Source organism: Lontra canadensis, unplaced genomic scaffold (genome assembly GCF_010015895.1).
Source record: "Lontra canadensis isolate GAN:19392208 unplaced genomic scaffold, GSC_riverotter_1.0 scaffold119, whole genome shotgun sequence".
Taxonomy (NCBI): Eukaryota; Metazoa; Chordata; class Mammalia; order Carnivora; family Mustelidae; genus Lontra; species Lontra canadensis.
In genome coordinates this window covers 3,021,793-3,037,611 of record NW_022631113.1, presented here as the reverse complement: position 1 = coordinate 3,037,611, position 15,819 = coordinate 3,021,793, and the positions used below count along the sequence as shown (strand labels likewise).

The 15,819-nt window shown below is 40.0% G+C and overlaps 1 pseudogene; it reads right to left on the bottom strand.

Moving 5' to 3' along the window:
• Positions 1-210: 210 nt before the first annotated feature.
• Positions 211-2,656, bottom strand: LOC116857173 (annotated as a pseudogene).
• Positions 2,657-15,819: the final 13,163 nt, after the last annotated feature.

Below are 15,819 nucleotides of genomic sequence, written 5' to 3'. Positions count from 1 at the left end.
ATTTACCAGAGATTATAGATTGGTTAGTTGTTGGAAATCCAATTGAAAAGATCAGAATTAAAATACCTTGCTCCATAAGTACTATGTCATAAGATCTGTGTACGTTTTATCTAAAAGAAGGACATGAAAATTTGAAAGCAGGGACAAAGAAAAGGGAGTGGAAGCTCAAGGATATATTACTGAGAACAAACTCTGTACATCTAACTTCATTCATGACAAGTGGGTAGAAAGAACAAACCAGCCTTCTTCATTTTGTTCCTCAATTTTTGCTCTTGTATGAAGAGGTATGCATCACCTACTTCCTAAGGTAGTGTTTAATGGAGAACAAGAATTCCTAGTAGCCCCTTAAGATCTTATTATATTTATCCCAGTAGTGAGAGAGATAGCACTACATTTTGAATTTTCAGGGGATTCTGCTCTTACAATAGATACTTCATTTGTCCTCTTTCCTCTTTCAGTCTGTGCTCTGAGAGGTGACAGAATGGGTGATGTTGGTGGAGAGGAGGAATTCAAACCAGCAAGTGTCTGCTGCTCTGCACGAGTTTTTCATGAGCATCCATACTCTGCTGATTCATTGCTGTAATCCATTCCTCCATGCTACTTGATGTTAGAGATCATGTTGCTACAAAATTAGCTGTCATGTCACTTGCATGACTTACCTCTTGTTTGTTTAATTCCTGAAGTCCATCCCCATTGCTCTTCTCCTGGCCCAGTTTTATTTTTCCAATGTGCCTTGATAGGTGAATTCTGCATCGTTGACACAGCAATTCATGCCATGATGTCATTTCTTTGTATCGATGCCTCATTTGTTCTAAGCTGTTGCCCATCTCCCAGTACTGGGGGCTCTTCTAAGAAGCTGGGGGTTCTGGCCTGCTGAGTGTTTGAATAAGAACTGCAGAACACAGGGCTTCAAGGGGTTAACATAAGGACACTGGGCTTCATTCTCCAGATCTCCTCCCATGGGAGAGGCCATCCACCACTGAGTATGAAGACATAACTCTCCTTGTTTGAATTCTGATTGTCTGCACCATTAGGTAAGGTCTTCTTTTCTCAATTTTGTTCCTTCTCAATCATTTCCATAATGGAGGAATTTGTAAAGCAGGATGAGTTTGAACAGTCCTCCTTAATACATCCTACAAGGGAGAGAATTCTGAGTTGATTTTCTGTCTTCGTGGTGTTATTTGAGCTGCCATGCCCAAAAATCTGTGCTGGAAAATTATTGGCCAGATTCATACTATCTGGGGAGGTTGGTACCTGAGATAGTCAACAGACAAGTTTTCCTCTGGGAACTCAACCACTTCTTCCACTCTGAACATCAGTGGCACAGAGACATTAGCATTGACAGCAGGGCCTCTGATTTATCTATAAATTTCCAACTCATGGATCCCCTTTGTGATGCCTGACTTTTTTTGTTTCTGTTTATCAAAGGACAGATCTTCATGGCATGTGTGAGTGATAGAAGTTGCTCACCTGTTATGACCATGCACTGCTAAACTCTTGCCTGGGTAGCAGTATTTTCTTCTCTAAGAAGAAGAATTTCTGCTGTAAGTGCATCAGTGAGCTCGCGATGATCACCTAACAGTTGTTCCAGTTGCTGCCTTATCTCTACTTTAGGCTGCTGGAGCTCACGTTCTTTATGGTACCAAACCAAAGACAATAGAGAGAGCTCACCGGTGAGAGAGTAAAACCTGTAAGACTGACTACTCTGTAGTCCCTTGACCTCACATTCTGTCCACCATTCACATCCTTCCATTTAGTGTTCCACTTCACGTAGCATGTGTTTGAGGGCATCCAGCCTGGATTTACTGCTATTTGGTAAGTCTGTGGAGGTTGTACCAGCTGCTAAAGTGATTATCTTCTGCTTGATAAAAGCATGCAAGTCCAGTTTTCTTTTCACTTTAAGTGAAAATACACTTTTATTAAGTGTATTAAGTGAAAAACACTTGTCCCACAACATAGCTTGAGTCTAGAGTCTCAGTACATTCTTCAGATTGAAGCTTGGTATGGATTCTCCTGGTAGTATTGGTAGCATTGAGAGCCAGCTTTTTATTTCCTTGATGGAGGGGGCAGATGATGGAGTTCCTGGAGGGGTTGTTATTTGTGACTGTGTCACTATTTTCTGCTGAGTCCACAATTTATTAATTAACTCAGAATTATCTTCCTTTAGTTGGCAGAGAAACTTGTCTGCATTCCTATTTGACTGAAAGTTTATAGTTACCAATTCATTCTCGCTTTCTTCTAACCAGCTGTTAACAGTTCCTCCGTCTTATTTATCATCTACTTCATTAAGAGCCTGAGGCTCCAAGACAGTTTCACTAAGAATAGTCTCAGTGACAGGGTCTTGATTTACCACAAGGAAACCTTGAGAAGAATTAGGAGCCATTGTTACGTTCAGAAACCCTGTGAGCCTATGAGAATCTTACTTGATTCTAGTATAAACATAATGCCACACAGTAGTTCTTCCTGGATTTCTCTGGGTTGTCTTTTTCTTTTTCTTTTGTCTTTTATATTTCAGGTCTTCTTAGGAAAGAAATTACAGAACATTTCACTCCTGGACACATTTCAGGATAGTAAAAATTGCCCTCATCTTCCTGTAGATTTGCTTACATTCTAGAGTCATAATAAACTTAGGCACACCATCTCGTGAGAGACACATGATTAGATTTCATTGTAACAAATCAAGAGAGCTTCCCCCTCCTCAGATCACAACACCCTTTGACATTTTAGATTAAAATAAAGTCTTTCTCTCCCATAGGGCTAAAGGGATGATATACCAGCTGTCCAATACTTCATGTTATAATTTTGGAGCACCTCTCCTATGATATAAATCCACTACATACCCAAATAATACCTGATTCTCACTGTGGGCTATTGGCTGATTATTTGTGTCCCCCCAAAATTCATTTGTTGAAATTCTAACACCAATGTGATTGTATTAGGAAGTGGAGCCTTTGGAGGTGATTGGGTCATGAGGGTGGAGCCTTCATTAATGGGATTAGTGCCCTATGAAGACACCTCAGAGAGCTCCCTCCCCACTTTGATCATGTGAAAACACAGCAAGAATATAGATGTCTATGAACCAGGAAGTGGGCACTCACCAGACAACAAATCTGCTGGTACCTTGATCTTAGACTTACCAGCCTCCAGACTGTGACACTGTGTGTTCCATTGAGAATTGGGGCTCAAAGAACTGGCACCAAGATTCCACCCAAGCTGGTGTTTTTGGTGTGAGTAATGCATGGCCTGTGTCTCTGAAATCTGGTCTTCTGTCAGAATATACATGAAATTCCGTAGACTAACTTGTTTACTTGCAAGTCGGGTAAAGTCTTAGACCCTTCACACTATCTGACATAACATATATTACATAAAATATTCTACACAAACAAATGTTAAGTACCTGTTTCTCAAAAATAAATAAATAAATAAATAACATCGGTCTCAATAATATCCTTAGTATTTAGATTTTTTTTTTCCCTCAAGATCTTGGTGTCTATGGTTTTTGGTTTATGATACTGTTCAAAAAACAACCAAGCATCAATGGCTGTTTTAAAAATCAACAAACTGTAATTAAATTGAAAGAGCATAAACAGCAGTAAGGACAAGATGGCAGAGAACTAGGAGATCCTGTTTCAACCGGTCCCCTAAAGTGAGCTAATTTTCTACCAGAACACTCTGCACACCTATGAAATGGAGCTGAGATGTAGGATTTTACACTTCTGGATCTCTATTGGGGCAGAAGACGCCAGTGGAAAGGTAAAGCGGAGTGGGAAAAATCGGACTGATATCAGAGGATAAACAGAAAGGGGAGGGACCCACCAGAACTGGGCCATTGGAAAATAATACCCCAATATAAAAGTGCCCTGTGATTGGGGACCAGCATTAACTTGGAGTCTGGTTAAAAGCATTCAAAAAGAGCAAAGATCTTAAGGGGCAAATGGTGGAATCAGGTGGTCACAGGCATGGGCTTAAGCCCACAGCCCCAGGACGGTCATCACCGGTGACCACCTGGGCCAGAGAGAGTGTGGCAAATCCTCCAGGCGGTGGTCCCTGAGCTGCCGGCTTTCTGCTGCTTGTACTGGCACTAGGCTAGGCTCTCTAGAACCACAGCCTTTTGTGCTCTGCATGCACTGTGTGACTGGGATCTGAATCATGCTCCCCACCTTCCCCTGAAAGAGCTCTATCCAGATGCTAGCTGATGGTCTCAAGCCCAGGCTTGAAAATCTCAGTGGGCTATCTCTGGCTGGGATCTCTCAGCACCCTGTGAAACCCTGAGGTCTGGACCCCAGACAGCAGTCCCGGCAAAGGCAGTCACTGGAAGTGGGCTCCCTGGACCAATATTGCTCATGGTTTTAGTAGCATGGGGGTGCAGAGACAAGCGGGCACTTTGGGCAACCCCTGGGATGGTGGCTTGGGAAGTGCACTGCCTGTGGGAGTATGCATGGCTCAGTGGAGTTTGCAGAGGGGAAATCTGTGTGTTCTGGACCACCCAGAGGGGAGCAGACTGAGGATTCTCTCTGAGATGGAAGTCTGGGTGCAGTTTGCTTTCCACTAAACCTCTGAAAAGCCTCAAAAAGACACCAAAGAACAAAAACCTCCAGAGAACAAAAGCCTGAAAACTGGTTTCCACAGAAACCAGCCCCTTGATGGGGGCAGGAGGACTCAACCCAAGCAAGACTGACTGAAAAACAACACAGCAAGTCCTCCCCTAGAAAGCCAGCCAAAGTAACAAGAGGAAAACCATCACAGGGTCCCCATAAAACTGTAAAACCCCAATATCAGGGGAAAACAAGATACTAAGCTCCTGGTATTTACCTAAAACCTTACAGATACAACTTATATTTTTAATTCGTTCTCACTATTCTTGCTCTTTTAAATTTTTTTAATGTACTTACAATTACAGTGACAGGTTCCATACAACATATTCCATAATAACCTTTTAACTTGAACTTTCTTCATACATATACCTGTGTTTTTCTTTTGCTTTTCTATTTTTTTTTTAAATATACATATAGGTATAAGCTTCAAGGTAATCCTCTTTCCCTAATCAGTATTACCCCTAAATAGAAAGCAGTTTTAATCTCCTTCTATCTCTGGAGAGTTGAGTCCTTTAAAAAAGATATCAAGATACACCCAGGAAGAATCGAAATAACCTTCCTCACCCACATCAAGGATTTATAACCATCCTCCCATCCATTTCTTCTGTCAGTGTTTCTGTGTATTTGTTTTTGTTCTGGTATTATATAAATCTTATCCTTGGGGTTCATTTTGCCTTGGTTCTTTTTTTTTATTTTTTTTCCTCGTCATTTACTTATGTTGGTCTTTTTGTTTGTATAAAGCTTACCTTTGGGGCCCATTCTGGCTGGGTCTTCTCTTTTTTTTTTTTTCTCTCTCTCTTTCTTTCTCCCTCTCTTCTTTTCTTTTTCTTTTCTTTTTTTTTTTTTCCCTTTCTTTTTGGTGGTCATTTCTGATTGCTCAAAAGAGTTCCAGGGTGCACCTTGCCTGAATCATGGTTGATATATTTAGCTACACATCCCCTCAACTACCTCTCACCAAAATGACTAGGAGGAGGAACACCCAACAGAGGAAAAATTCAGAGACTGTGCTCTTTCCATCAGAACTATTGGATATAGACATAAACAGTATGTTGGAAAGGGAATTCAGAGTAACAATTATCCAGGCAATGAGTAGGTTGGAGAACACCTTAGGTGACAACATGGAATTGATTAGGGTAGAATTGAAAGCCACCCAGGAAGAAGTTAAAAATGCTATCAATGAGATCCAATCTAAATACTCTAAAAGCTAGGGTAACTGAGGCAGAAGATAGAATTGGTGATCTGGAGGACAAACTGATAGAGAAAAAGGATCAGGAGGAGTTATGGAAGAAACAACTTAGAAACCATGAAAATAGAATTAAGGAAATAAATGACACCATGAAACATTCCAACATGAGAATTATCAGGATCCCTGAGGGGGAAGATAAAAAAGAAGACTAGAAGATATAGTTGAACAGATTCTCAATGAAAATTTCCCTAATCTGAGGAATGGAACCAATGTTTGTGTCCTAGAGGCAGGAAAAACACCCCCTAAGATCATAGAATCTAGAAAGACCTCAAGACACTTGATTGTGGCACTGGTGAATCATAATTTTAGACAGGAGCTCCTGAGGGCAACTAGGGGGAAGACATTCCATATGTACAGAGAAAGGCCAATCAGAATAACATCAGACCTGTCCACAGAAACCTGGCAAGCCAGAAAGGGCTGGCAAGACATGTTCAAGGCACTGAATGAGAAGAACATGCAGCCAAGAATACTTTATCCAGCAAGGCTGACATTCAAGGTGAGATAAAGCGCTTCCAAGACTGGCAAGGTTTAAAAGAGTATGTGACCCCCAAGCCAGCACTACAAGAAATATTAAGGGGGGGGGTTCTTTAAAAGAAGAAAGAATCCAAGAGTGACATAGATCAGAAATTTACAGAGACAATCTATAGAAACAAGGAATTCACGGGCAACATTTTGTCAATAAAAACGTGTCTTTCAATAATTACTCTCAATGTGAATGGTATAAACTGTCCCATAAAATGACACAGGGTTGTAGATTGGCTAAAACAACAGGACCCATCCATATACCATCTACAATAGACCCATTTGGAACCTAAAGATTCATCCAGACTGAAAGTGAAGGGATGGAGAAGCATCTTTCATGCCCGTGGGCCTCAAAAGAAAGCTGGGGTAGCCATTCTCATATCAAATAAATTAGATTTTAAACTAAAGACTGTAGGCAGAGATAAAGAAGGATACTACATCATTCTTAAATGATCTGTCCACCAAGAAGATCAAACAATTCTAGATATTTATGCCCCCAATACAGGAGCAGCCAACGCATAAGACAACTGTTAATGAAGATAGAGTCATATTGATATGAATACATTAATAGTAGGGGATTTTAACAAACCACTCTCAGTAATAGATCACCCAAGCAGAAAATCAATAAAGAAACAAGAGCATTGAATGACACATTGGACCAGATGGACCTCATAGAAATATACAGAACATTCCACCCTGAAACAACAGAATACTCATTCTTCCCAAGCACACATGGAACTTTCTTCAGAATAGACCACATACCTTGGTCACAAATCAGGGCTCAACCAATACCAAAAGATTGAGATTATTCCCTGCATATTCTCAGACCACAATACTTTGAAAATGGAACTCAACCACAAGAAAAAGTATGGAAGGAATTCAAGCACTTGAAGCTAAAGACCACCCGGCTTAAGAATGTTTGGATCAACCATGAAATCAAAGAACTTAAACAATTCATGAAACCAATGAAAATGAAGACACATTGGCATAAAACCTATGGGATATGGTAAAGGTGGTCCTAAGAGGGAAATACATAGCCATCCAAGACTCACTCAAAACAATTGAAAAATCCAGAATACATCAGTTCTTTTTAGACCTTAAAGAACCAGAGAATCAATAACAAATTAAGCTAACCCCACGCACAAGAAGGGAAATAAGATTAGAGCAGAGATCAATGAGATAGAAACTAGGGATACAGTAAAACACATCAATGAAACTAGAAGCTAGATTTTGAAAGAATCAGTAAGATTGATAAACAACAGGCCAAACTAACCAAAAAGTCATAAATTAATATTATTATCAATAATTAATAAAATTATGAATTAATTCATAATTTTAAATAAATCAATAAAGTTACAAAATTAATAATTTTTTAATAAGTTAATAAAATTATGAGTGAAAGGGAGAGATCATGACTAACACCAAGGAAATAGAAACAATCATCAGAAATTATTACCAACAGTTATATGCCAATAAGTTAAGTAAACTAGATGAAATGGATGCCTTCCTGGAAACCTATAAACTTCCAAAATTGAATTAGGAAGAAATTGACAACCAAAATAGACCAATATCTAGTAACGAGATTGAAGCAGTGATCAAAAACCTCCCAAAAAACAAGAGCCCAGGAACTGATGGATTCCCTGGAGAATTCTATCAAACATTCAAAGAAGAAATAACACCTATTATCCTGAAACTGTTTCAAAAAATAGAAACAGAAGGAAAGCTTCCAAACGCTTTTGATGAAACCAGCATTACCCTGACCCCCAAACCAGGCAAAGACCCCCCCGCCGAAAGGAGAATTTCGAACCAATATCCATGATGAATATGGATGCCAAGATTCTCAACAAGATCCTAGCTAATAGGATCTAACAGTACATTAAAATGATTATCCACCATTACCAGGTGGGATTTATCCATGGGATGCAAGGGTGATTCAACATTCACAAATCAATGTGACAGAACAAATCAAAAAGAGAAGAGAGAAAAAAAACACATGGTCCTCTCAATGGATGTAGAAAAAGCACTTGACAAGAAACAGCATCCATTCCTGATTAAAACCCTTCAAAGTAAAAGGATAAAGGGAACATTCCTCAACTTCATAAAATCTATTAAAAACCCACAGCGACTATTATCCTCAATAGGGAAAAGCTGACATACTTCCCTTTGAGATCAGGAAAATGACAAGGATGTCCATTCTTGCCACTGTTGTTCAACATAGTACTAGAAGTCCTAGCAACAGCAATCAGACTACAAAAAGAAATAAAAGGTATTCAAATTGGCAAAGAAGAAGTCAAACTCTCTCTCTTCACAGATGATATAATACTTTATATGGAAAACCCAAAAAACTATACCCCAAACTACTAGAACTCATACAGCAATTCAGCAATGTGGCAGGATACAAAATCAATGTACAGAAATCAGTTCCTTTCTTATACACTAACAATAAAAATATAGAAAGGAAAATTAGAGAATTGATTCCATTTAGTATAGCACGAAGAACCATAAGATACCTGGGAATAAACCTAACCAAAGAGGTAAAAGATCTGTACTCGAGGAACTACAGAACACTCATGAAAGAAATTGAAGAAGACACAAAAAGATGAAAGAACATTCCATGTTCATGGATTAGAAAAGTAAACATTGTTAAAATGCCTATACTGCCTAGAGCAATCTACTTTAAATGCCTTCCTGATCAAAATTCCACCGGCATTTTTCAAAGTGCTGGAATAAACAATCCTAAAATTTTTATGGGGAGACAAGATGGCGGGGAAGTAGGAGGAGGCGCCCTTTCAACCTGTACCCTAAAGTGAGCTGATTACCTTCCAAAGAGCTCCGATCACCCATGAAATCAGCCTGAGATCAGAATTATACACGTCTGGATCTCTATAGGAGCAGAAGACGCCAGTGGGCAGGTAAAGCGGAGTGGGAATGTTGGACTGATATTGGAAGATAAACAAAAGGGGGAGGGAGCCACCAGAGGTGACCCATTGGAAAGTAATATCCCAATACAAGAGTGCCCTGCATCTGGGGACCAGCATTAACTTGGAATCTGGTAGAAAGCACTCCAAAAGAGCAAAGGATCGCGGGGGGCGGGGGGCATTGTGGGAATCGGGGCTGCCAGGGACAGGGGCTTAAGTCCCCAGACCCAGGACAGCCACCCCTGGTGCAAAGCCAGAGAGAGTGTGGCGGAGAAACCAGGTCTTGGTCCCTGAGCCACCAGTGCACCTGAGAGTGTGTGGGGTCCTCCAGCTCCCATGAGGGGCTGGGAGCCTCACCAGCCGGCAGAAGCACAGCCTTTTTGCAGTCCCCACGTGAGTGCCATGCCGTGCTATCACAGTCTGAGTCGCGCCCTGTGCCCTCCCCTGAGAGAGGTGCGTACAGGAGCCAGCCCGGTGCTCTCGGACCCGGAAAGACAAGGGACTCCCAGCCTGGGTCAGCGGGAAAATCTCAGTGTGTGATCGCTGCTTGGAACCTCTCTGGCAGTCTGGAGCTGCCCAGACAGCCGCCGCTGCCGTGGTTTTGGGTACAAGCAAAAAATCCTGCATCCCCAGGGACCGCGACTAGGAACGTGCTCTGCCTGCGGCCAAAGGGGAATTTATTTGGGCTCTGCAGACAGACTGAGGCTTCTCTCTGAGAAGGAGGTCAGGGTGCAGTTTGCTTTCCTCTAAACCTACAAAAACCATCAAAAGCGGTCAAGGCGAGAGAGAAAAAAAAAGTAAACAAACATAAAAACCTCCAGAGAACAAAAGCCTGAAAAAAACAGTTTCCTCAGGAGGACTTAACTCAGAGAACATCATTGACTGAAAACCCACGTGGCAGGCCCCTCCCCCAGAAAACCAACCAGGAAAGAAAAAAAAAAAAAAAAAAGACAACAAGAGAACAACCACCCCTACTTCATAGGACAACTTTTATTTTTTTAATTTGTTTCCACTATTCTGGCTCATTTTTTTTTATATATAGATAATTTTTTAACCTATTTACCATCACAGTGAGATGTCCAGTACATCAAATGCCATAATAACCTTATAACCTGAACTTTTTGATACATACACCTGTGTTTTTCTTTTGCATTTCTATTTTTTTAATTTCTTTTTTTTTAATTTTAGTTTAGTTTAGTCTAGTTTATTCCTTTTTTACTTTTATTTTCTAATATTCATATAGAGTTAAACTTCAAGGTAATCCCCTCTCCCCAATCAATGCTACCCCTATAGGTAAACCAGTTTTTAATCCCCCTTTATCTTAGGAAAATTGAGTCCTTTAACAGAGATATCAAGATACATCCAGGAAGAATCAAAACAACCTTCCTCGCCCACACTGAGAATTTATAACCACTCTCCCATCTTTTTCTTCCACCAGTGTTTCTGTGTTTTTGTGTTTGCCCTGATAGTATATAAATCTTACACTTGGGGTTCTTTTTTGATGAGGTTCTTTCTTTATTTGCTTATATATATATATATATTTTTTTTTTTTCTCTTGTCATATACTTTTATCAGTCTTTTTCTCTGTTTTTGTTTGTATACTTCATAAATCTTACCTTGGGGCCCATTTGGGCTGAACCTTCTCTTTTTTCTTCCCTTTCTTTCCTCTCTCTCTCTCTTTTTTTTCTTTTTCTTTTCTTTTTTCTCTCATTTGGGTGGGGAATCCTGATTGCTCAGAAGCGTTCCAGGGTGCACCTTGACTGCACCATGGTCGATACATCCAGCTACATCCATTCAGTCATCTCTCACCAAAATGACTAGGAGGAGGAATGCCCAACAGAAGACAAATACAGAGGATGGGCCTTCTACAACAGAGCTAATGGCTATCAACATAGACAATATGTCAGAAAGAGAATTCAAGCTAACAATTATCCAGGCAATAGCTAGGTTTGAGAAAGCCATGGATGACCAAACAGAATTGATTAGGGCCGAACTGAAAGCGACTAGAGTTGATGTTCACAATGTTAGGGCAGAGCTGAAAGCTACCAGGGATGAGGTTCACAATGCTCTCAATGAGTTCCAATCTAATCTAAATTCTCTCAAAGCTAGGGTAACTGAGACAGAAGATAGAATTAGTGATATGGAGGACAAACAGAAAGGATCAGGAAGAAGCCTGGAACAAACAGCTTAGAAGCCACGAAAACAGAATCAGGGAAATAAATGATGCCATGAAACATTCCAACGTCAGAATTATTGGAATCCCTGAAGGGGAGGAGAAAGAAAGAAGTCTAGAAGATATAGTGGAACAAGTTCTTCATGAAAATTTTCCCAATCTCGCGAATGGAACCAGCGTTCATGTACTAGAGGCTGAACGGTCTCCACCCAAGATTATAGATTCCAGAAAAACATCAAGGCACCTGATAGTCAAATTGAGGAATCATAATTGTAGATACAATCTCTTGAAAGCCGCTAGGACAAAGAGGCTCCTTACTTACAGAGGAAAGCCCGTCAGAATAACGTCAGACCTGTCCACAGAGACCTGGCAAGCCAGAAAGGGCTGGCAAGATATATTCAGGGCATTAAATGAGAAGAACATGCAGCCAAGAATACTTTATCCAGCAAGACTGACATTCAAAATGGATGGAGAGATAAAGAGTTTCCAAGACCAGCAAGGCTTAAAAGACTATGCAACCACCAAGCTGACACTGCAGGAAATATTAAGGGGGGGTTCTATAAAAGAGGAAAAATCCTAAGAATAGCATTGAATAGAAATATAGAGACAATCGACAGAAAGACTTCAAAGGTAACACGATGTCAATAAAAACGTATCTATCAATAATCACTCTCAATGTGAATGGCCTAAATGTGCCCATCAAATGGCACAGGGTTGCAGATTGGCTAAAACAACAGGACCCATCCATATGTTGTCTACAAGAGACCCATTTTGAACCTAATCATACACCCAGACTGTAAGTGAAGGGATGGAGAAGCATCTTTCATGCCAATGGGCCTCAAAAGAAGGCCGGGGTAGTGATTCTCATATCAGACAAATTAGATTTTAAACTAAAGACTGTAGTCAGAGATAAGAAGGACACTACATAATTCTTAAAGGGATATCCACCAAGATGATCTAACAATTGTAAATATCTATGCCCCCAATATGGGAGCAGCCAATTACATAAGAAAACTGTTAATCAAGATAAAGAATCATATTGATATGAATACATTAATAGTAGGAGATCTTAACATGCCTCTCTCAGAAATAGATCATCGAAGCAGAAAATCAATAAAGAAGCAAGAGCATTGAATGACACATTGGACCAGATGGACCTCATAGATATATACAGAACATTCCACCCTAAAACAACAGAATACTCATTCTTCTCAAGTGCACATGGAACCTTCTCCAGAATAGACCACATACTGGGTCACAAATCAGGACTCAAATGATACCAAAAGACTGAGATTATTCCCTGCATATTCTCAGATCACAATGATTTGAAACTGGAGCTCAATCACAAGGAAAAGTTCAGAAGGAACTCAAATACCTGGAAGCTAAGGACCACCTTGCTTAAGAATGCTTGGATCAACCAGGAGATCAAAGAAGAACTGAAATAATTCATGGAAACCAATGAGAATGAAGTCACTTCGGTCCAAACCCTATGCGATACAGCAAAGGCAGTCCTAAGGAGGAAATACATAGCCATCCAAGCCTCCCTCAAAAAAATTGAAAAATCCAGAACACACCAGCTGTCTCTACACCTTAAAGAACTGGAGAATCAACAACAAATCAAACCAACTCCACACATAAGAAGGGAAATAATCAAGATTAGAGCTGAGATCAACAAGGTAGAAACCAGAGATACAGTAGAACGTATCAATGAAACTAGAAGCTGTTTTCTTGAAAGAATCAATAAGATCGATAAACCATTGGCCACACTAATCCAAAAGAAAAGAGAGAAAGCCCAAATTAATAAAATTATGAATGAAAAGGGAGAGATCACAACTAACACCAAAGAAGTAGAAACAATCATCAGAAGTTATTATCAACAGTTATATGCCAATAAGCTAAGCAACCTAGATGAAATGGATGCATTCCTGGAAAACTATAAACTCCCAAAATTTAACCAGGAAGAAATTGACAACCTGAATAGACCGATATCTAGTAATGAGATTGAAGCAGTGATCAAAAACCTCCCAAAAAACAAGAGTCCAGGACCTGATGGATTCCCTGGGGAATTCTACCAGACTTTCAAAGAAAAAATAACACCTATTGTCCTGAAGCTGTTTCAAAAAATTGAAGCAGAAGGAAATTTCCAGATTCTTTCTATGAAGCCAGCATTACCCTGATCCCCAAACCAGGCAAAGACCCTACCAAAAAGGAGAATTTCAGACCAATATCACTGATTAATATGGATGCTAAGATTCTCAACAAGATCCTAGCAAACAGGATCCAACAGCACATTAAAAAGGTTATCCACCATGACCAGATGGGATTCATTCCTGGGCTACAGGAATGTAGCCTGCGAATGATCAACATTCGCAAATCAATCAATGTGATAGAACAAATTAATAAGAGAAGAGAGAAGAACCACATTGTCCTCTCAAATGATGCAGAAAAAGCATTTGACAAAATCCAGCATCCATTCCTGATTAAAACGCTTCAAAGTATAGGGATAGAGGGAACATTCCTGAGCTTCATAAAATCTATCTATGAAAGACCCACAGCAAATATCATCCTCAATGGGAAAAAGCTTGCAGCCTTCCCGTTGAGATCAGGAACAGGACAAGGATGCCCACTCTCACCACTCTTGTTCATCATAGTATTAGAAGTCCTAGCAACAGCAATCAGACAACAAAGAGAAATAAAAGGTATCCAAATTGGCAATGAAGAAGTCAAACTCTCTCTTCACAGATGACATGATTCTTTATATGGAAAACCCAAAAGACTCCACCCCCAAAGTACTAGAACTCATACAACAATTCAGCAACGTGGCAGCATACTAAGTCAATGTATAGAAATCAGTGGCTTTCTTATACACTAACAATGAAAATACAGAAAGGGAAATTAGAGAATTGATTCCATTTACTATAGCACCAAGAACCATAAGATACCTGGGAATAAACCTAACCAAAGAGGTAAAGGATCTGTACTCGAGGAACTACAGAACACTCATGAAAGAAATTGAAGGAGACACAAAAAGATGGAAGACCATTCCATGCTCTTGGATCAGAAGAAGAAACACTGTTAAAATGTCTATACTGCCTAGAGTAATCTATACTTTTAATGATATTCCGATCAAAATTCCACCGGTATTTTTCAAAGAGCTGGAGCAAATAATCCATAAATTTGTATGGAAACAGAAGAGACCCCGAATCACTAAGGAAATGTTGAAAAACAAAAATAAAACTGGGGGCATCACATTACCAATGTTTATAGCAGCAATGGCTACGGTCGCCAAACTGTGGAAAGAACCAAGATGCTCTTCAACGGACGAATGGATAAGGAAGTTGTGGTCCATATACACTATGGAGTATTATGCCTCCATCAGAAAGGATGAATACCCAACTTTTGTAGCAACATGGACGGGACTGGAAGAGATTATGCTGAGTGAAGTAAGTCAAGCAGAGAGACTCAATTATCATATGGTTTCACTTATTTGTGGAGCATAACAAATAGCATGGAGGACAAGGGGAGTTAGAGAGGAGAAGGGATTTGAGGGAAATTGGAAGGAGAGGTGAACAATGAGAGACTGTGGACTCTGAAAAACAATCTGAGGGTTTTGAAGGGGCGGGGGGTGGGATGTTGGGGGAACCAGGTGGTGGGTATTGGAGAGGGCATGGATTGCATGGAGCACTGGGTGTGGTGCAAAAACAATGAATACTGTTATGCTGAAAATAAATTAAAAAATAAAAAAAAATTTGTATGGAACCAGAAGAGATCCCAAATTGCTAAGGAAATGTTGAAAAAGAAAAAAAAAAAAAAAACTGGAGGCATCACATTGCCTGATTTCAAGCTTTACTACAAAGCTGTGATCACCAAGACAGCATGGTACTGGCACAAAAACTGACACATATACCACTGGAACAGAGTAGAGAGCCCAGGTATGAACCTTCAACTCTATGGTCAAATAATCTTTGACAAAACAGGAAAAAATACCAAGTGGAAAAAAGTCTCTTCAATTAATGGTGCTGGGAAAATTGGACAGCTGTGTGTAGAATAATGAAACTTGACCATTCTCTTTACACCATACACAAAGATAAACCCAAAGTGGATAAAAGACCTCAACATGAGGCAGGAATCTATCAAAATCCTAGAGGAGACATAGGCAGTAACCTCTTTGACATTGGCCACAACAACTTCTTTTAAGACCTGTCTCCAAAGACAAAGGAAACTAAAATGAAAATGAACTTTTGGGACTCCATCAAGATCAAAAGCTTCTGCACTGCAAAAGAAACAGTCAACAAAACAAAAAGGGAACCCAAAGAATGGGAGAGGATATTCGCAAATGACAGTACAGACAAAGGGCTGATATCC